This window comes from Mustela nigripes, chromosome 1 (genome assembly GCF_022355385.1).
Source record: "Mustela nigripes isolate SB6536 chromosome 1, MUSNIG.SB6536, whole genome shotgun sequence".
NCBI lineage: Eukaryota > Metazoa > Chordata > Mammalia > Carnivora > Mustelidae > Mustela > Mustela nigripes.
This window is the reverse complement of record NC_081557.1, coordinates 246,686,994-246,700,607: the sequence shown is the minus strand read 5'-3', so window position 1 is coordinate 246,700,607 and position 13,614 is coordinate 246,686,994. Positions and strand designations below refer to the sequence as shown.

Genomic DNA, 13,614 nt, shown 5'->3' with positions numbered 1-13,614 from the left:
TGCTAGTCCTCATTTTACAGATGAGAAAAATGAAGAGCAGAGAAATAACTTGCTCAAAGTCATGCAAATATTAAGAGGTGGGATTTCAAGCCAGACACTGTAGTTTCCAATTTTGCACTCTTTAACAACTAAGCTATACTGTCTCTATCAAGACATCAACTAGGAGAATCAGTTGGAAAAGTGTTGGATATTTTCAGTGTAAGTAACAGCAATATATCAGAAGGAATTAACAGAATATTTAAATTATATATATATGTATCTCTCTCTCTCTCTATATATATATAAATTGTGTTTAGGGTGGGGACATTCAGGATCTGTGCAACTATGAGGCAGAATGATGGTTTTAGGGAAAAGTATAATCTGGAAGTTGGAAAAGTTTTTAAAAACATGATAGTTTACTTCTTGGAGAGAATATGGGAGAAACAGATAAAGTGAATCAAACTGTGGGAAATGTTCATGCAGTGGCAGAGGAGCAGAAAAACAGGATTATCAACAGGTCTTGGTAAATGATTAAACAAAAAGAGTAAGGAAGGAGTCAAAGATGAAGGAGTTGACAGTAGTGACTAAGAGGACAATGGAACCATTAAAAGGGGCAAAGGTATTTTTGAAGATATGAAGTCTAGAGATGATGTAGAACTGAGGAGGGATCACTTTTTAGAACAGAATAGAATGTAAACATCCATGCCGCAGGGGAAGCATTCAAACCCTCTGGTCTGGCTACAACCTACTTTATCTGTATTATTAACCTTGCCTCCTCTGGGGCTACCAGCATCCCCTGGAATTTTTAGTAGTAAGTGACTGGTTTAAGCAATAAAACAAACGTATGAAAGAACTAATTTAACTAAAATTTCGGTTATTTAGTCCACATTGGATTCAGGGCATCAAACACGTATCTAGGCCAAATCTCCCATCTTTTAATCTGCTTTTTTCCAAGTTACCTTCCTTCTTAGAATAACCCATGAGTGAAAAGATGGCTTCAGGCCCCGCTTTTGCTAAATTTAAATCCATTGTCAAAGATAGAGCACCCTTCTTGGTAAAACCAGCCTAAAGCCGAGCATTAACTCAAATATGCCTTCACCCTGGAGTCCTGCTGCAGCCATATGGGCTGAGTGAATAGTTTCCCAAAGGAAATGATCAGAATAGGGAATGAAGAACCAAAACGTCTACTAAAATCCCTTCTGCTATATAATGGAGTAGCTTAACAAATCCTCTTTCCCCACACTTGACAGGAAAATCCTCAGGTGAAGGATGAGGGGTAAGTTCCTCAGTTTTGATGTTCTTTTTCCTCTGAGCATACAGCAAGAATTTTGATTATTTTAAAAGGATTTTGTCAGAGTGCACACAAGCTGGGGGAACACAAGGCAGGAGAAGCAGGCTCCCTACTGAGCAAGGAGCCCCATGTGGGATTGGATCCTAGAACGCTGGGATCATGACCTGGCCCATCCAGGAGTCCCCAGCAAGAATTTCAAATGCTTACTGAGGTGCATGTTACCTCCAAGGGAGCAATTTACAGCCCAAACGGTTATTTTTTGAAACAAGATGGCTTCTATTTTAAATCCAAAGGACATTCATTACAACAAAAAAAGACTAGGAATTAGGACTGTATAAACTTCTTTTCCAATCATTTACAACTACTGAAAAGTGCTTTCCCATGTGGACTAAGTGTGTTTTATGCATCAAGGGAAGTCATTTCCCCTAACGTAAGTAGGAAGTCACATATTTTTCTAACAAGGGAAGCCGTGCAAATCAGGTCCTGGTGTATCCCACTGCTTCATTCCCCATCTTCCACTCAACTGTCGCCAGGCCTTTAAGGCCAGGTGAAAAACTCCCAACGACCACCTCCTGACCTCCTCTAACCTCCCGCCGCAGCCCGGGCGCAGACCCGGCCTCCGCAGGCCCACCCACCAACCAGCAGCGACCCGAGCCGCGCTCCTTTCAGGGAGAAGGAAAAGACGTCTCGGGATGTCTCTCCACCTTCGCAAACAACCTCTCCCAGTCCCAAGAGAGGAAACGCGAGAGATGCCGCCGGAGAATGAAAAAAGCCCTCCGTCTGCCAACACCCAGAAAGCCTTCCCCGGCGTGCTGGCCAAGTGATGTGCTTTACAACAGAGAGAGGGTCCCCTTTCGGGCCTCCGGGTGCCGCATCCGGCAAGGAGCTCTCCCTCCTCCTCCTCGCTCCCCGCAGCGGGTGAGAACCAAAGCCGCCCGGACCTAACGCCAACGCTCCCCGGACCGACCGTACCCTCCACCCGAGCAGGCCCCGCCTCCCCAGCTTTCCAGTAATGAGAGCCGGGAAGGGGGCGCCGGGGAGATCCCGATTTCCCTCCGCAGACGGCGCAGACGCACGGCCCGAGGGAGCCGGAGTCTCCTCGGCGCCCGGGATCCCCTCCGCGGCTCGGCGCTGCCTAACGGGGCAAGTCGCATGCGCACGGGGTTGCGCCGGGGAAAGGGAGAGTGAGGGGAGGGGCAAATGCAGAGCGCCGGCCGTCGGAGCCCGCGGGGGTCACTGACGACGCATGCGCCAGCAGGGAGCGCAATCACAGCCTGGGCTTGCGGCTACCGGCTTAAAAAGGAAACCCCCGAGAGCGAGAGCGCGAAGGAAATCTGGCCGCCGACGCGTGCGCGCTCCCGGTGAGTAGCGCCCCACCGGGTGGGCCCGGGGCCTGAAGTCCGCCGGTAGGCTTGCCTCGGCGGCGCATGCGTGCTCCCGGTGCCGGTGGAGGAGGGGAAGGGAAGGGAGGGGGAGGAGCGGGCGGCAGTAGCGGTGAATTTTTTGGGGGGGGGGGGGGCGCCACTCACAGCCCCAGGTGCTGCTTGTGCTGGGAGCCGCTGTGTCTCCTGGGCGCTCCGGGTTAGTGGTTCCGAGTCACCGCAGCCAGACTCCAGGGTGGGGGAGGGAAAAAGCCGGAGCCGCCGCAAGCCACACGGTAAGGGCGCGGAGAAGGGGAGGGAGCGGGGGGCGGTGTGTGTGTGTGTGTGTGTGTGTGTGTGTGTGTGTGGCCGGGGGGCGGCGGCCGAGGGAGGGGAAGGCGGGAGCTGAAGCCCAAGTTTTGCCTGTCGCCCTAGTGTGCCTTTTCCCGGGAGTTGGGGTGGAGTCGCGCCCTGGTTGAGGGGCCCTCCGGGGCTGCCGGGGTTACCTGCGGGGCAGGGGCGGGATTGGGGTGCACGGTGGGGCGGGTGGCCGGAGCGCGCCTCCGGGCTGGGGCCGGCTCCAGAGGCCGGGAAAGCCGGAGACGCGGTGCCGAGAGGGCTTTCGCTGGGGACCCGCTAGGCCTTGTGACCCACTTTATTCCTGTCACAACTCGGGCACGTTTGGAGCGGCGCCCAATGGGGCGCCGGGGCGGCCAGCTCCTCCGGGGAACCCCCGCCCTCCCGGCTGCCGGCCCGCGCGCCGCGGTCCGCGGTCCGAGCGGCGGCCTCCGCCCGTGGGCTGGTTCCGTTAGTGGTCGTGGTTCCGGGGCTCGGTTCCCGGGGAACGCGCGGGAGACTGCGCGGGTTCGAGGGCTCGCGGCGCGGCGCCGGGTCTTCCTTCTGGCGACCCGCGCCTGCCCGCGCCCTGTCAGCACCGCGGCTGGCTGTTGTAGATCCCTTTCCGCCCGCGAAGCTGGAGTCTGCGGATCTGGTCCTGGCGCTCTGGCTCCTGGGGTGTAATTTCCAACACGTAGCGCCGCAGAGCTTGTCTTCTTCAGAGTGTTTCGTTGGGGTAGAAGTCGTCCTGTTGATAAGTCAGCAGGATCCTGAGAGATAAAGGTCTTGGCCTCTGACCTGGGGATTGAAGATCGAGTCAGGTGGTCGTTCTCTTGCTCTTAGGATGCCACGCTCTTAGGACTTGAAGGCTTACTAGCCTTTATTTTTTCCTTTACAGTGAAAGAAAAGCACAAGAAGAAAGTTTTACAGTCATTATTGATATGACGATTATGCTGATCCCCCAAATCAAAAAAAAGGTAATTTCACGTGAAGATGGCCTTCTGATTTGTCGCTTTATTTTTAGTGATTTGAGAGTTGTGGTATGTTTGTGCCTTCACCTGCTTGAAAAACAAACGTTCTGAAACGGACATAATTTAGCTAACGAGTTGCTTTCTTGAAAGTTCTCTCCTGGGACACCTCAAATCTGGTTTGTTTTAAAGTCTTGTTGGGGGAAGGAAACTAACTCAGGTATTAGGTATTTGAATGAACAGAATGTCATTAGAGGTTAGCCAGAAGAGGACAAATGAGAGAGGTGGTGGAACTAGGCTTGATCAGCTATGAGAAAAAGAATGAGGAAGCTTTTTGTGCACTGGCATGGAAAGATCTGCAAAATATGTTAGTAAGAGGGGGGAACCCCAAGGTGTAGGACAGTGTGAATAATGTTCTCTATGTGTTAAGATGTGGGGGAGGAATAAGAATGTGAACTTGTGTTTGCTCTTCAACTATAAAGATACTCTGGGAGGATACTGGGGAAGTAATAGCAGTGGGAGAGAGGGAGAAGTAGTAGCCTGAGGAAGGGAGGTGGGGAATGAGATTTACACTGTAAATGTCTTTGTATTCAGAAATTTTTTGTGACTATGGTACAGACTCCTAAACTAGATTAAGCAAAAATCGTCCTCTCCCAAATAATTTGCTGCGTGGGTTTTGTCGGTCTGCCTGTCTCTGTTCCATTACTTGTGATTTTGGACATTTTCAGTGTGATTTCTCTTAATGTTTTTTTAGAAAAATGAACTAACATTGAAAGGAAGTTTATGATAAGCTGGGCTCTTTCAACTTTGATTTTTAAGATGCTGACATCACAGAGTAACTCATAAAGATGCTTCGTTGTATTTTGCTTTGCTAAAGCACAATGGCATTATTTACTTTGGGCATTATGGCCGGAGTATGCTGTTTTCAGAGGGTAGTTTTGTGTCCCTCTTCCTCTTTTTCTTAGGAGTCATAGTTGTATAAAATTTCACTTTTTCTAACCACAAAGTTGTGATAAGTCGAGAATATGGACCCCATTACAATGATAATAGATTTGATTGTCCAGGTATCTTGTTTTTCAGACTGGGAAACTTTTTTCTCTTAAGGAAATCAGACCCGCACCTCAATGAAATGTCAAATTGTAAATATACTTCTAATGAAAAATTAAAATAAAATGGAGAAGCAGTGTTCTGTTGGTGCAATAAAAACTTTTTATGATTTATGGATTGCTATAAAAATTGTATTAAGATTTTTTTTTTCTGCTAGCGTAACCTTTTTAATTAGGTTAAAATTGAAAAAGGGCTTTGTTAGAGTGGATATAATTTTGAGGGGAGGGTACTGAAACTCCCTCTGGTGGCTAATACTGTATAATCAAAATAGTAAACGTTGACTAGTGGGTGACAGTTGCTATGGGCATTTTTGTTATGTTACTAGTATTCCTTTTTATTTTGTAGGATCGGATAATTGCATTATTTCTGTTTGAACTGTAGGTCTGAAGTAGCCAAGCTTCTGCAAAATGGCATTTATTTTTCATCTGAATTCCATGTGGGTCTATTAATCCTTTTTGAACAAAATAGAATCACATTGCAGCATTTTACTTAATATTTTTTTAAAATTACCAAAGTAAACTGATGCTCATGAAAGATGAAAACAATACAATATGTGTGTAAGTGAAAACCTCCTTTGAAAATTAAACTTTTATTTCATGTCCCTCTCCAGAGATAGCTGCTGTTAACACTGTTTAATCTTGTAGATCTTGTTCTGTGTGTTTACAAACATAGACTTTTTAATATTGGAAAATGAATTGTCTTTTCTGTCAGTTTGCCTCTACTATGGGCTCTGTTTCTACTCACGGGACAGGAAAACAACCTGGAGCATGTCAGAAAGTTTAACATCTGGTGTGCTCTTTATACTCATCTTTTCACTTGTGAGGGTCCAGTCATCTTGGGGGGCATTTACAGTTTGCAATTAGGTCATACCGGTGTGAGTTTTATGTGGTTGTAGATTGTATTCAGCTGAAAGAGTTGGATTCCTTGGGTTTTGTAGGACTCTTTAGAGTCCACATTCTAGGGTTTTCTTTGGATTTTGACCCGGTCTTGCAGACCACTAGAAACTCCCCAGATTACATCAACTTCTCCAGGTCCTCTGAAGGCCCACTCTGTCCTTAGCTAGGAGATGCTGATTGACTTAGATGGAGTCTAGCCTTGGAAGGGAAAAGGAATAGAAAGGCCTTTTGGTCTGGTTTGTGCTTACCTGACAGCAGACAAAGGAGTATGCACACCTTCACTCACCTCCTATTTCCTCCTGCAAGAGAACACTACCTTTCTAATAATTCTTTTCAGGTGATGGAGTGTGCAGAAAGTTCAGGGGATTAATCAAGACTAAATCTTTACTATTTAGTCTTTACTACAATACGTGATATACATAGAAAAGTGCGGTATCACTGACGCTGCTCTCTGGGGGTTTGAAATCTAGTGTAGTTAAAAGAGCACGTGTGTAATGATTTTAACACAAGGTAGGAAATGATTGATTCCAGAAGAAAAATATACATAAGGTTTATAAGGGTGCGAATGTTTCTAGCTTTTTATTTTTACAGGCATGGGGATTGGAGGAGGGGTTTATATCTCAACCTTTTAAATCGTTAAGAAAGGATAGAACAAATTTAGAAAGCTCAAATCTTAGCTTTTAATGAGCAAGGAAGTAAGGAATTAAATTGCCTTGTTATAGGCAAGCACTATAACAAGGACTAATTGATAGTTGCTTTTTTTTGTTTTTACAATAGTCCAGTGGAAAGAGTCATCTGATGTTTAGTTTGATAATTATAATACAGCCTCTGTTAGATTTCAGGATTGTTAGGAATATTAGGAAATTTAATTCTGTCAGTTAACTGTTACCTACCATCTAATATATCAGAGAGTATTAGTGTTAAAAGTAAATTGCTTCTTATTAACTTTTCTCAGAGGACATATTTAATATACCACCTCCCCATCCATTTTTACTCATAGTGTTATGTCAATTAATATGTTTGCTGCAAATATTTTAAACTATGAAAGCAAACAACAACATTGTAAAAAATTGAAGTTCCATATTACAGCAAATCACTTTGTTTTGTGTCTATTTCCTTCCAGTTCTTTGCAGATGCATACTTTTTTTTTTTTTTTTTAAAGATCTTATTTATCCATTTGACAGAGAGAGAGATCACAAGTAGGCAGAGAGGCAGGCAGAGAGAGGAGGAAGCAGGCTCCCCGCCGAGCAGAGAGCCCGATGTGAGGCTGGATCCCAGGACCCTGAGATCACGACCCGAGCTGAAGACAGAGGCTTTAACCCACTGAGCCACCCAGGCGCCCCAGATGCATACTTTTTTTAATGTGTAGTTTCTTACAGACATTGTACTAGTCAAGACTGCATTTTCCCTTTTACCAAGTCTAAAATTCTAGATGGAGTTGTATGAATTACTTAAAGAATAAAGTGTCAGAGCAATTTATTGCTTACTGATTAACTCTAATTATTATGGCATTTTTATTTATATGTTGCTTTACAACCATTTGTTAGTCATTTATATAGCTCTGTTAGTGTAACTTCTGGGATTTAGGTGGATAGGAGATTACTGTTTTTCTCCATGTTTTTAGTTATGCAGGTTTCAAATTATCTAAACCCATCCTCTTTAGTGAGGACTGGACTATTTTCGCTACCTGCTTTAGGTGTGTATTTCACAAAGATGTAATTCTGCTTATTGTTTTAAGTCTTAGAAGTCAACAGAAAGAAATCACTTACAAAAAATTTTTTTTATGAATTCCTTTTGACTTATGCTGCTAGGATGTGACTTACATTTATTTTTCAGGAATATTTTAATTTCTACAACTATGAGGTCAAATAAGACAAAAGTTCAAATAAGACAAAAATAAGACAAAAATTCCCATGTTTTTTCAGAGTTCACATTTAATCAGGTACTTTAATTTTTAATTCTTGCTCAGAATAGTGGAAAACAAGAATACAGGTTGGTTCATGTAAAGAGGTTTTGTATTTAAAAACAAAACAAAAAGTGGGGGCTTTACTAGTAAGGGTTAAGCCGTATCTCTAGCTAAGAATTTGTGATTTGTATTAAAATAAAGCTTTAATGTAAATAATTCCTTTGTCTCTTTCTTAATCTCTTCTCCCTAGTTATAAAAATAGCACATCCCTAACATAGAAAGTTTGGGAGACACAAAAAAGCATGAATTAAATTTTTATCACTGGAAATCCCACTACAAAGAGGTGCCATTGTTAACCTTCTGGAATATCTTCTTTCTGCATTTTGTTTAGCCATTTTATAAATATATGTGTACTTAAAGACATATGATATTTACAAAATGGGCTAATAATGCATCTACTGTAGTGCAAATTATTCTATTCACTTAACAACGGATCCTGAACATTTTTATGTGTTTTTCCACAACATGATTATTCTTAATGGCTATGGAGTACTCTAATCTATGTTTTTGTAATAATTTACTAATTCATCTTTTTCAGTTGGACATTTAAGTGATGAATTTTTAAATGGTGTCACTTTTGAATTAGAATTTAAGTAGATACTGTATTTGTATTACTCTCCAGATTAAACTAAACTTTTATGCTTTTTGTTGAAAAATATAAGTATATAATAAATTAATAACGATCCATAATAGTGATTCCAAGGCTTTTATAATGTTTATCTCTAACCTGTGTTTTACTTTGAATTAAACTAACTTTGCATTTCATGAGCATAAATCATTTGGATAACAGTTACCTAGATGAGCTTGCTAAGTAGGGTGGGGATTTATGAATTAGTCCATACATGATTAAAATGAAGTTCAACAGAGAGGTTTCTTTGCTTGCTCCAAAACAGTTCCTTAAAAGGAAAGTGTAAATACTGAGAAAGAATCCTTCATCACCCAAAAAATTGACATTAGCTTTATTTAGGATTTCTGTGACATTTTATTCTACTCCTAGGTGTCTGGATCTTCCAGTTTAAGTTGGGGAAAAAACCCAAGTTAAATTACTTTCAAGAGAAAATAGATAAGATTTTGTAGACAGTTTAATGCAGTAGTTTTTAATGTGCCTTCTATTGTCTATTTTTGGAAGTTCTCAGGTTTAATGAATATACTCTTAATAGTGACTGCTTTTTTCTCTGTCATGAAAGTACGAAGTTTTTAGATATTATTTTCTCAGCAACAGGACCACATAGTTAAAATGTTTGGTTTTATTCTAAATGAAGCTTATTTGTGGCCTGAAATTTAATAACAAAGACAGTATATTACTTTAACAAGATCATAATTACTTTCATTGATAGCGTAGTGTAGTGATTAAGAGTGCAAGGTTCTAGAGCTAGCCTGCTTGGCATTCAAATCCTGGCTTTACTGCTGGGTGGTTGTATGACCTTGGGCAAATGTTATCTCAATTTCTCATCTGTAAAAGGAAGATAATACTAGTTTATAATATGATGTGAGGATTAAGTGAGACAAAAATGCAGATTACTTGAGCAAAGAGTATCCCATAGTGAAGTGGTCAATAAATGTTAGCAGTGATTCTGGTTTTGTTATTTTCATAGTGTATATCAGACAGGGCTCTTACCTTTTTTTTTTTTCCTCCCAGTTTAAATATATTTAAGTAAGTTGCTTAGAGTTTTGTTTTTATATAGAGAGTTTGGGAGTACTTGATCTCTTTATGTGACTTAGAATAATAAAGTTACTAGAATATGGTTCCAAGATGCATGGTATTGTGTATTTTTCCTTGATGCCTTTCAACAAGTTTTGATTCATGAAACTGGAAACTGGTTTTCTTCTGTGTTGAAACTTAAATTTTAGTTGGCGTAGTATTAAAAATCTTATTTAGGAAACAACCCACACATTAAAATGAAAAATGTTAGGACTTAAATTTTATTTTACAAGTTTAACATATAATATATTACAATGGAAATATCAGAGATTTTTATTAGAAGTAAGAAGAGAGGGAACCATTTGTTAATTGGAAAACCTGTTTCCAGCTCTTACCTGATAAATTTAGTCTCCATCAGAAATGGTGATGATATGATGTATTTATAATTATAAAACTTTCTTAGTTTCCAGATTAAAATTTATTGTATGAAATAAGTTTATATTTTTTAACTTCTTCTTAGGCCTGATCATATTCTTTTTCTGTAAGTCTGTTATTTTGTTGGAGCTGATCATTAAAATTTGTAAACTGATTTTTTTTTTTTTTTGAAAAGTGTTGTGGTTTTTATGAAAATAGGTCTTGCTCCTTAGAAAAGAATTAAAGTGCCAAAAACTACAAAGAAAATCTATGATAAAGAAAATCACCTAAAATCTCAGGGATGAGCCCTGAGATTGAAATTTTTTTTCAGTATTTTCTGAGGCATTTGTGTGTATTTACCTGTTGCAGTTTTAAAGTGGAATATGTGCAGTTTTGTAAACTTTCATGTTTTCTGGATGTCTGTGAATAAATACAGATTATCATTATTGAACTGTTAGTCTTTTACTTTGAGTATTTAATTCATTTACTTTTTTACTGCTCAGTTTGCCACCACCATCAACTTTGACTTCTTTGAATTATCTGCTTTGATTCCTTTTATCCCTTCTGTTTTGCTTTCTTTTGAGTTAACTTATTTTGATTGTTTTTCCTCCTGTTTGCTTGTGAGTTTAATATTTTTTCATTATATCTTTAATGGTTATTCTAGAGATTATAACAAGTATACTTGACTTATTATTATAGTACAAATGACTGCTATCATTCCCCAATAAGTCCTCCAACGTTTTTGCATCATTATTCTGTATTTTATTTGTACGTATTTTAAACTGCAGAAAGCAGTATTAGGCAGCTAATTTTTGTTAATATTTACCCTTTCTGGGTTTTTTCCTTCCTGTCTTTGTGTGTTTCTTTCTAGGATCATTTTCCTTCTGTTCGAATAGCTTCCTTTAGTATGTATTTTCATATTGGCAACACTACCAACAGTGATTTTATTTTTGAGACCATCTTTCACATTTTTTAAAAAAGAATATTATTTACTGAATATGGAATTCTAAGTTGGTAGTTATTTTTTTTCTTTATTAAAAAAATGTTTTGTCTTCTGCCTTTTTGTTGAAGTCAGCTGCCAGTCTTATTGAAGGTAATTATCATCTTATAGTCTGGCTGAGAATAATGTGTCTTTTATTTTTCTTTGACTACTCTTAAGACTTTCTCTTTTGTCTTAGTGTTTTAGCTGTTTGACTATAATGTGTTGAGGTGTGCTTTGTAAGTATTTTGCTTTATGTTCATACAATTTTTGGAATTAATAACTTGATGCCTTTTAGTTTGAGGATGTTTTATTATTCCTCTTCAAATATTGCTCCTGTTTCTGTCTTTTCAGATTCTAATTTAGACGTTACAGGTCAATGATCATGTTCCACACATCTCTTAAATAGTTTTTTCTCAGTATTTCACTCAGGTATCTTCTATTGACTCCTCTTCCATTAGTAAACCTATTTTCTCTTTTGTTGAAACTGATCTCTTATATTCTTTTTTTTTTTTTTTTTTTAGATTTTATTTATTTATTTGACACAGAGGTCACAAGTAGGTAGGGAAGCAGGCAGAGAGAAAGGGGAAGCAGGCTCCTTGCTGAGCGGAGAGCCAGATGCAGAACTCGATCCTGGGACCCTGAGATCATGACCTGAACCGAAGGCAGAGGCTTAACCCATTGAGCCACCCGGGCGCCCCTGATCTCTTGTATTCTTAATTTTATGTTGTGATTTCGAGTGCTAGAGCATTAATCCTATTTTATAGATTTTTAATACTCCCAATTCTCTTGAATATATTGGTTAGTTACTTAAATGCTTGTCTTTATTTGTTCCGGTATCTGTATCATCTATTGGTCTGCTTATATGGTTTGTTGTTCTGTTGATTATTGGTCCTGTTTGTTTCCAGCTCTTCACATGTACGCTGAGTTTCTGAAGGAGCTTGTCCATTTCATCTGTGTTGTAGAATTTATTGGTAAAGTTGTTTATAATCTTAATATATTTAAATATCTATAAAATCTGTAGTGAATTTTATATATAATCCATAGAGATTCAGTTGGACTTTAAATATGTGTCTTTTTTTTTTTTTACTTGATCAGTCTGGCTAGAGATTGATTAATTTTTTTAAGGTTCCCAAAAAATCTGCTTTTGGTTTAGCTAATTTTCTCTATCTTTGTTGTTGTTGTTTATTTCCTAGTTCTGCTCTGAACTTCATTATTTTCTTCCTTTAACTTTGGTTTTAGTTTTTCTTTTTCTAGTTTCTTATGGTACAGGCTGAGGTCTTTGATTACCTCTCTGCCGCTGTGCTTCCCTGTGTGCTATAAACTTCCAAGTACTGTTTACATATTTTTATATGTATATATTTTTTCCATTTTCATTCAGTTCAAAATAGTCTCTAATTTACTTGGATCTTATTGTTTACCAATACATTATTTAGAAGTGTGTTAATTTCTAGATATATGAGGATTTTCCAGAGGTCTTTCTGTTATATTCTAGTATCATTGTGATGAGAAAACGTACTTTATATGACTCGGATCCTTTTAATTACATTGAGATTTGTTTTGTGGCCTAGAATATGATCTGTCTTGGTAAATGTTCTTTGTGCATTTGGAAAAGAATATATATTCTCTTGTTATTAGCTGATGTTACATAAATGTGAATTAGGTCAAGTTCGTTGATTGTTTTATAATTTTTTATTGGGTACCAGACATTGTGATTAAAAACAAAATAAAGGAAGCATTACTGAGTATGTTTTGCCAGACAGGGTCCCCTTTTTCTTCTAGACAGGTAGAATGGCGAACCAATCATCTTAATTTATATGGAGGTTAGATTACTGTTTTAGTAGTTTGATGATATACTCTTCCTCTTATTTGCCTTATTTGTACAGTGTTGTTTTCCACAGCTTTCACTTCTAAGCCTGATGGTCTTTATCCTCTTAGCAGTGCCAAAGGTGGGAATTTTCACTTTGCTTTTCAAAACTTTTCAGTTAACTATTTAGCCTTCTTACCCTACATGGTTTTAAAATTAATCCGATGTTCTTGTGGAGATAGTAGCTTCTTGAAGTCCCTTGAAGTCCCTGTAGTTGTCCAGTTTTGTTAATCTAGCCCTGTGTGAACACAAAAAGGTCTTTTGAACTCTTGATTCTTTAGCATCAATGTTCTGCACAGGACAAGTATGTTTTTAGCCTCCAGCCCATGCTCATAATCAGGAAATACCTGATTATACCCAGTGACAACTGCAGATCATCTAAACTTTTTTTTTTTTTTTTAAGATTTTATTTATTTGACAGAAAGAGGCACAGCAAGAGAGGGGAACACAGCAGGGGGTGTGGGAGCTGGAGAACCAGGCTTCCTGTGGAGCAGGGAGCCTAATGCGGGGCTCGATCCCAGGACCCTGGGATCATGACCTGAGCTGAAGGCAGAAGCTTACTGACTAAGCCACCGAGGCACCCCCATCTAAACATTTTTAAAAGATTCTCTCTTCTCTAATTTTAGACTGACTTGTTCTCTATCTTTCCAAATCTTTCTGCGGGCTTTAAGAATAGGATTTTTGTAACTTACTTAGCTTTTCTAGTTGTTCTCAGCAAGAATATTGGGCTACTGTAAGCTGTTCTATTTTCCTTAATATAGACTTCTTATTTTATTTTTTAAATATGTGGGAAAAGCAAGATCAGTTT

At 39.5% G+C, this 13,614-nt stretch overlaps 1 protein-coding gene across 4 annotated transcripts in view; it reads left to right on the top strand.

The window, feature by feature from the left end:
- Window positions 1-2,448: 2,448 nt before the first annotated feature.
- The window catches only part of CLOCK (clock circadian regulator), a 135,845-nt gene continuing 124,679 nt past the window's right edge, over window positions 2,449-13,614 (top strand). For 3 of the 4 annotated variants that reach the window (XM_059384205.1, XM_059384200.1, XM_059384184.1), the window contains exons 1-2: window positions 2,449-2,631; window positions 3,866-3,944. The gene's annotated coding sequence lies outside the window, so the exon portion shown is untranslated. Of the gene's footprint in view, window positions 2,632-2,791; window positions 2,928-3,865; window positions 3,945-13,614 lie in introns of those variants that run through there. The other variant, XM_059384190.1, reaches the window with a different exon arrangement.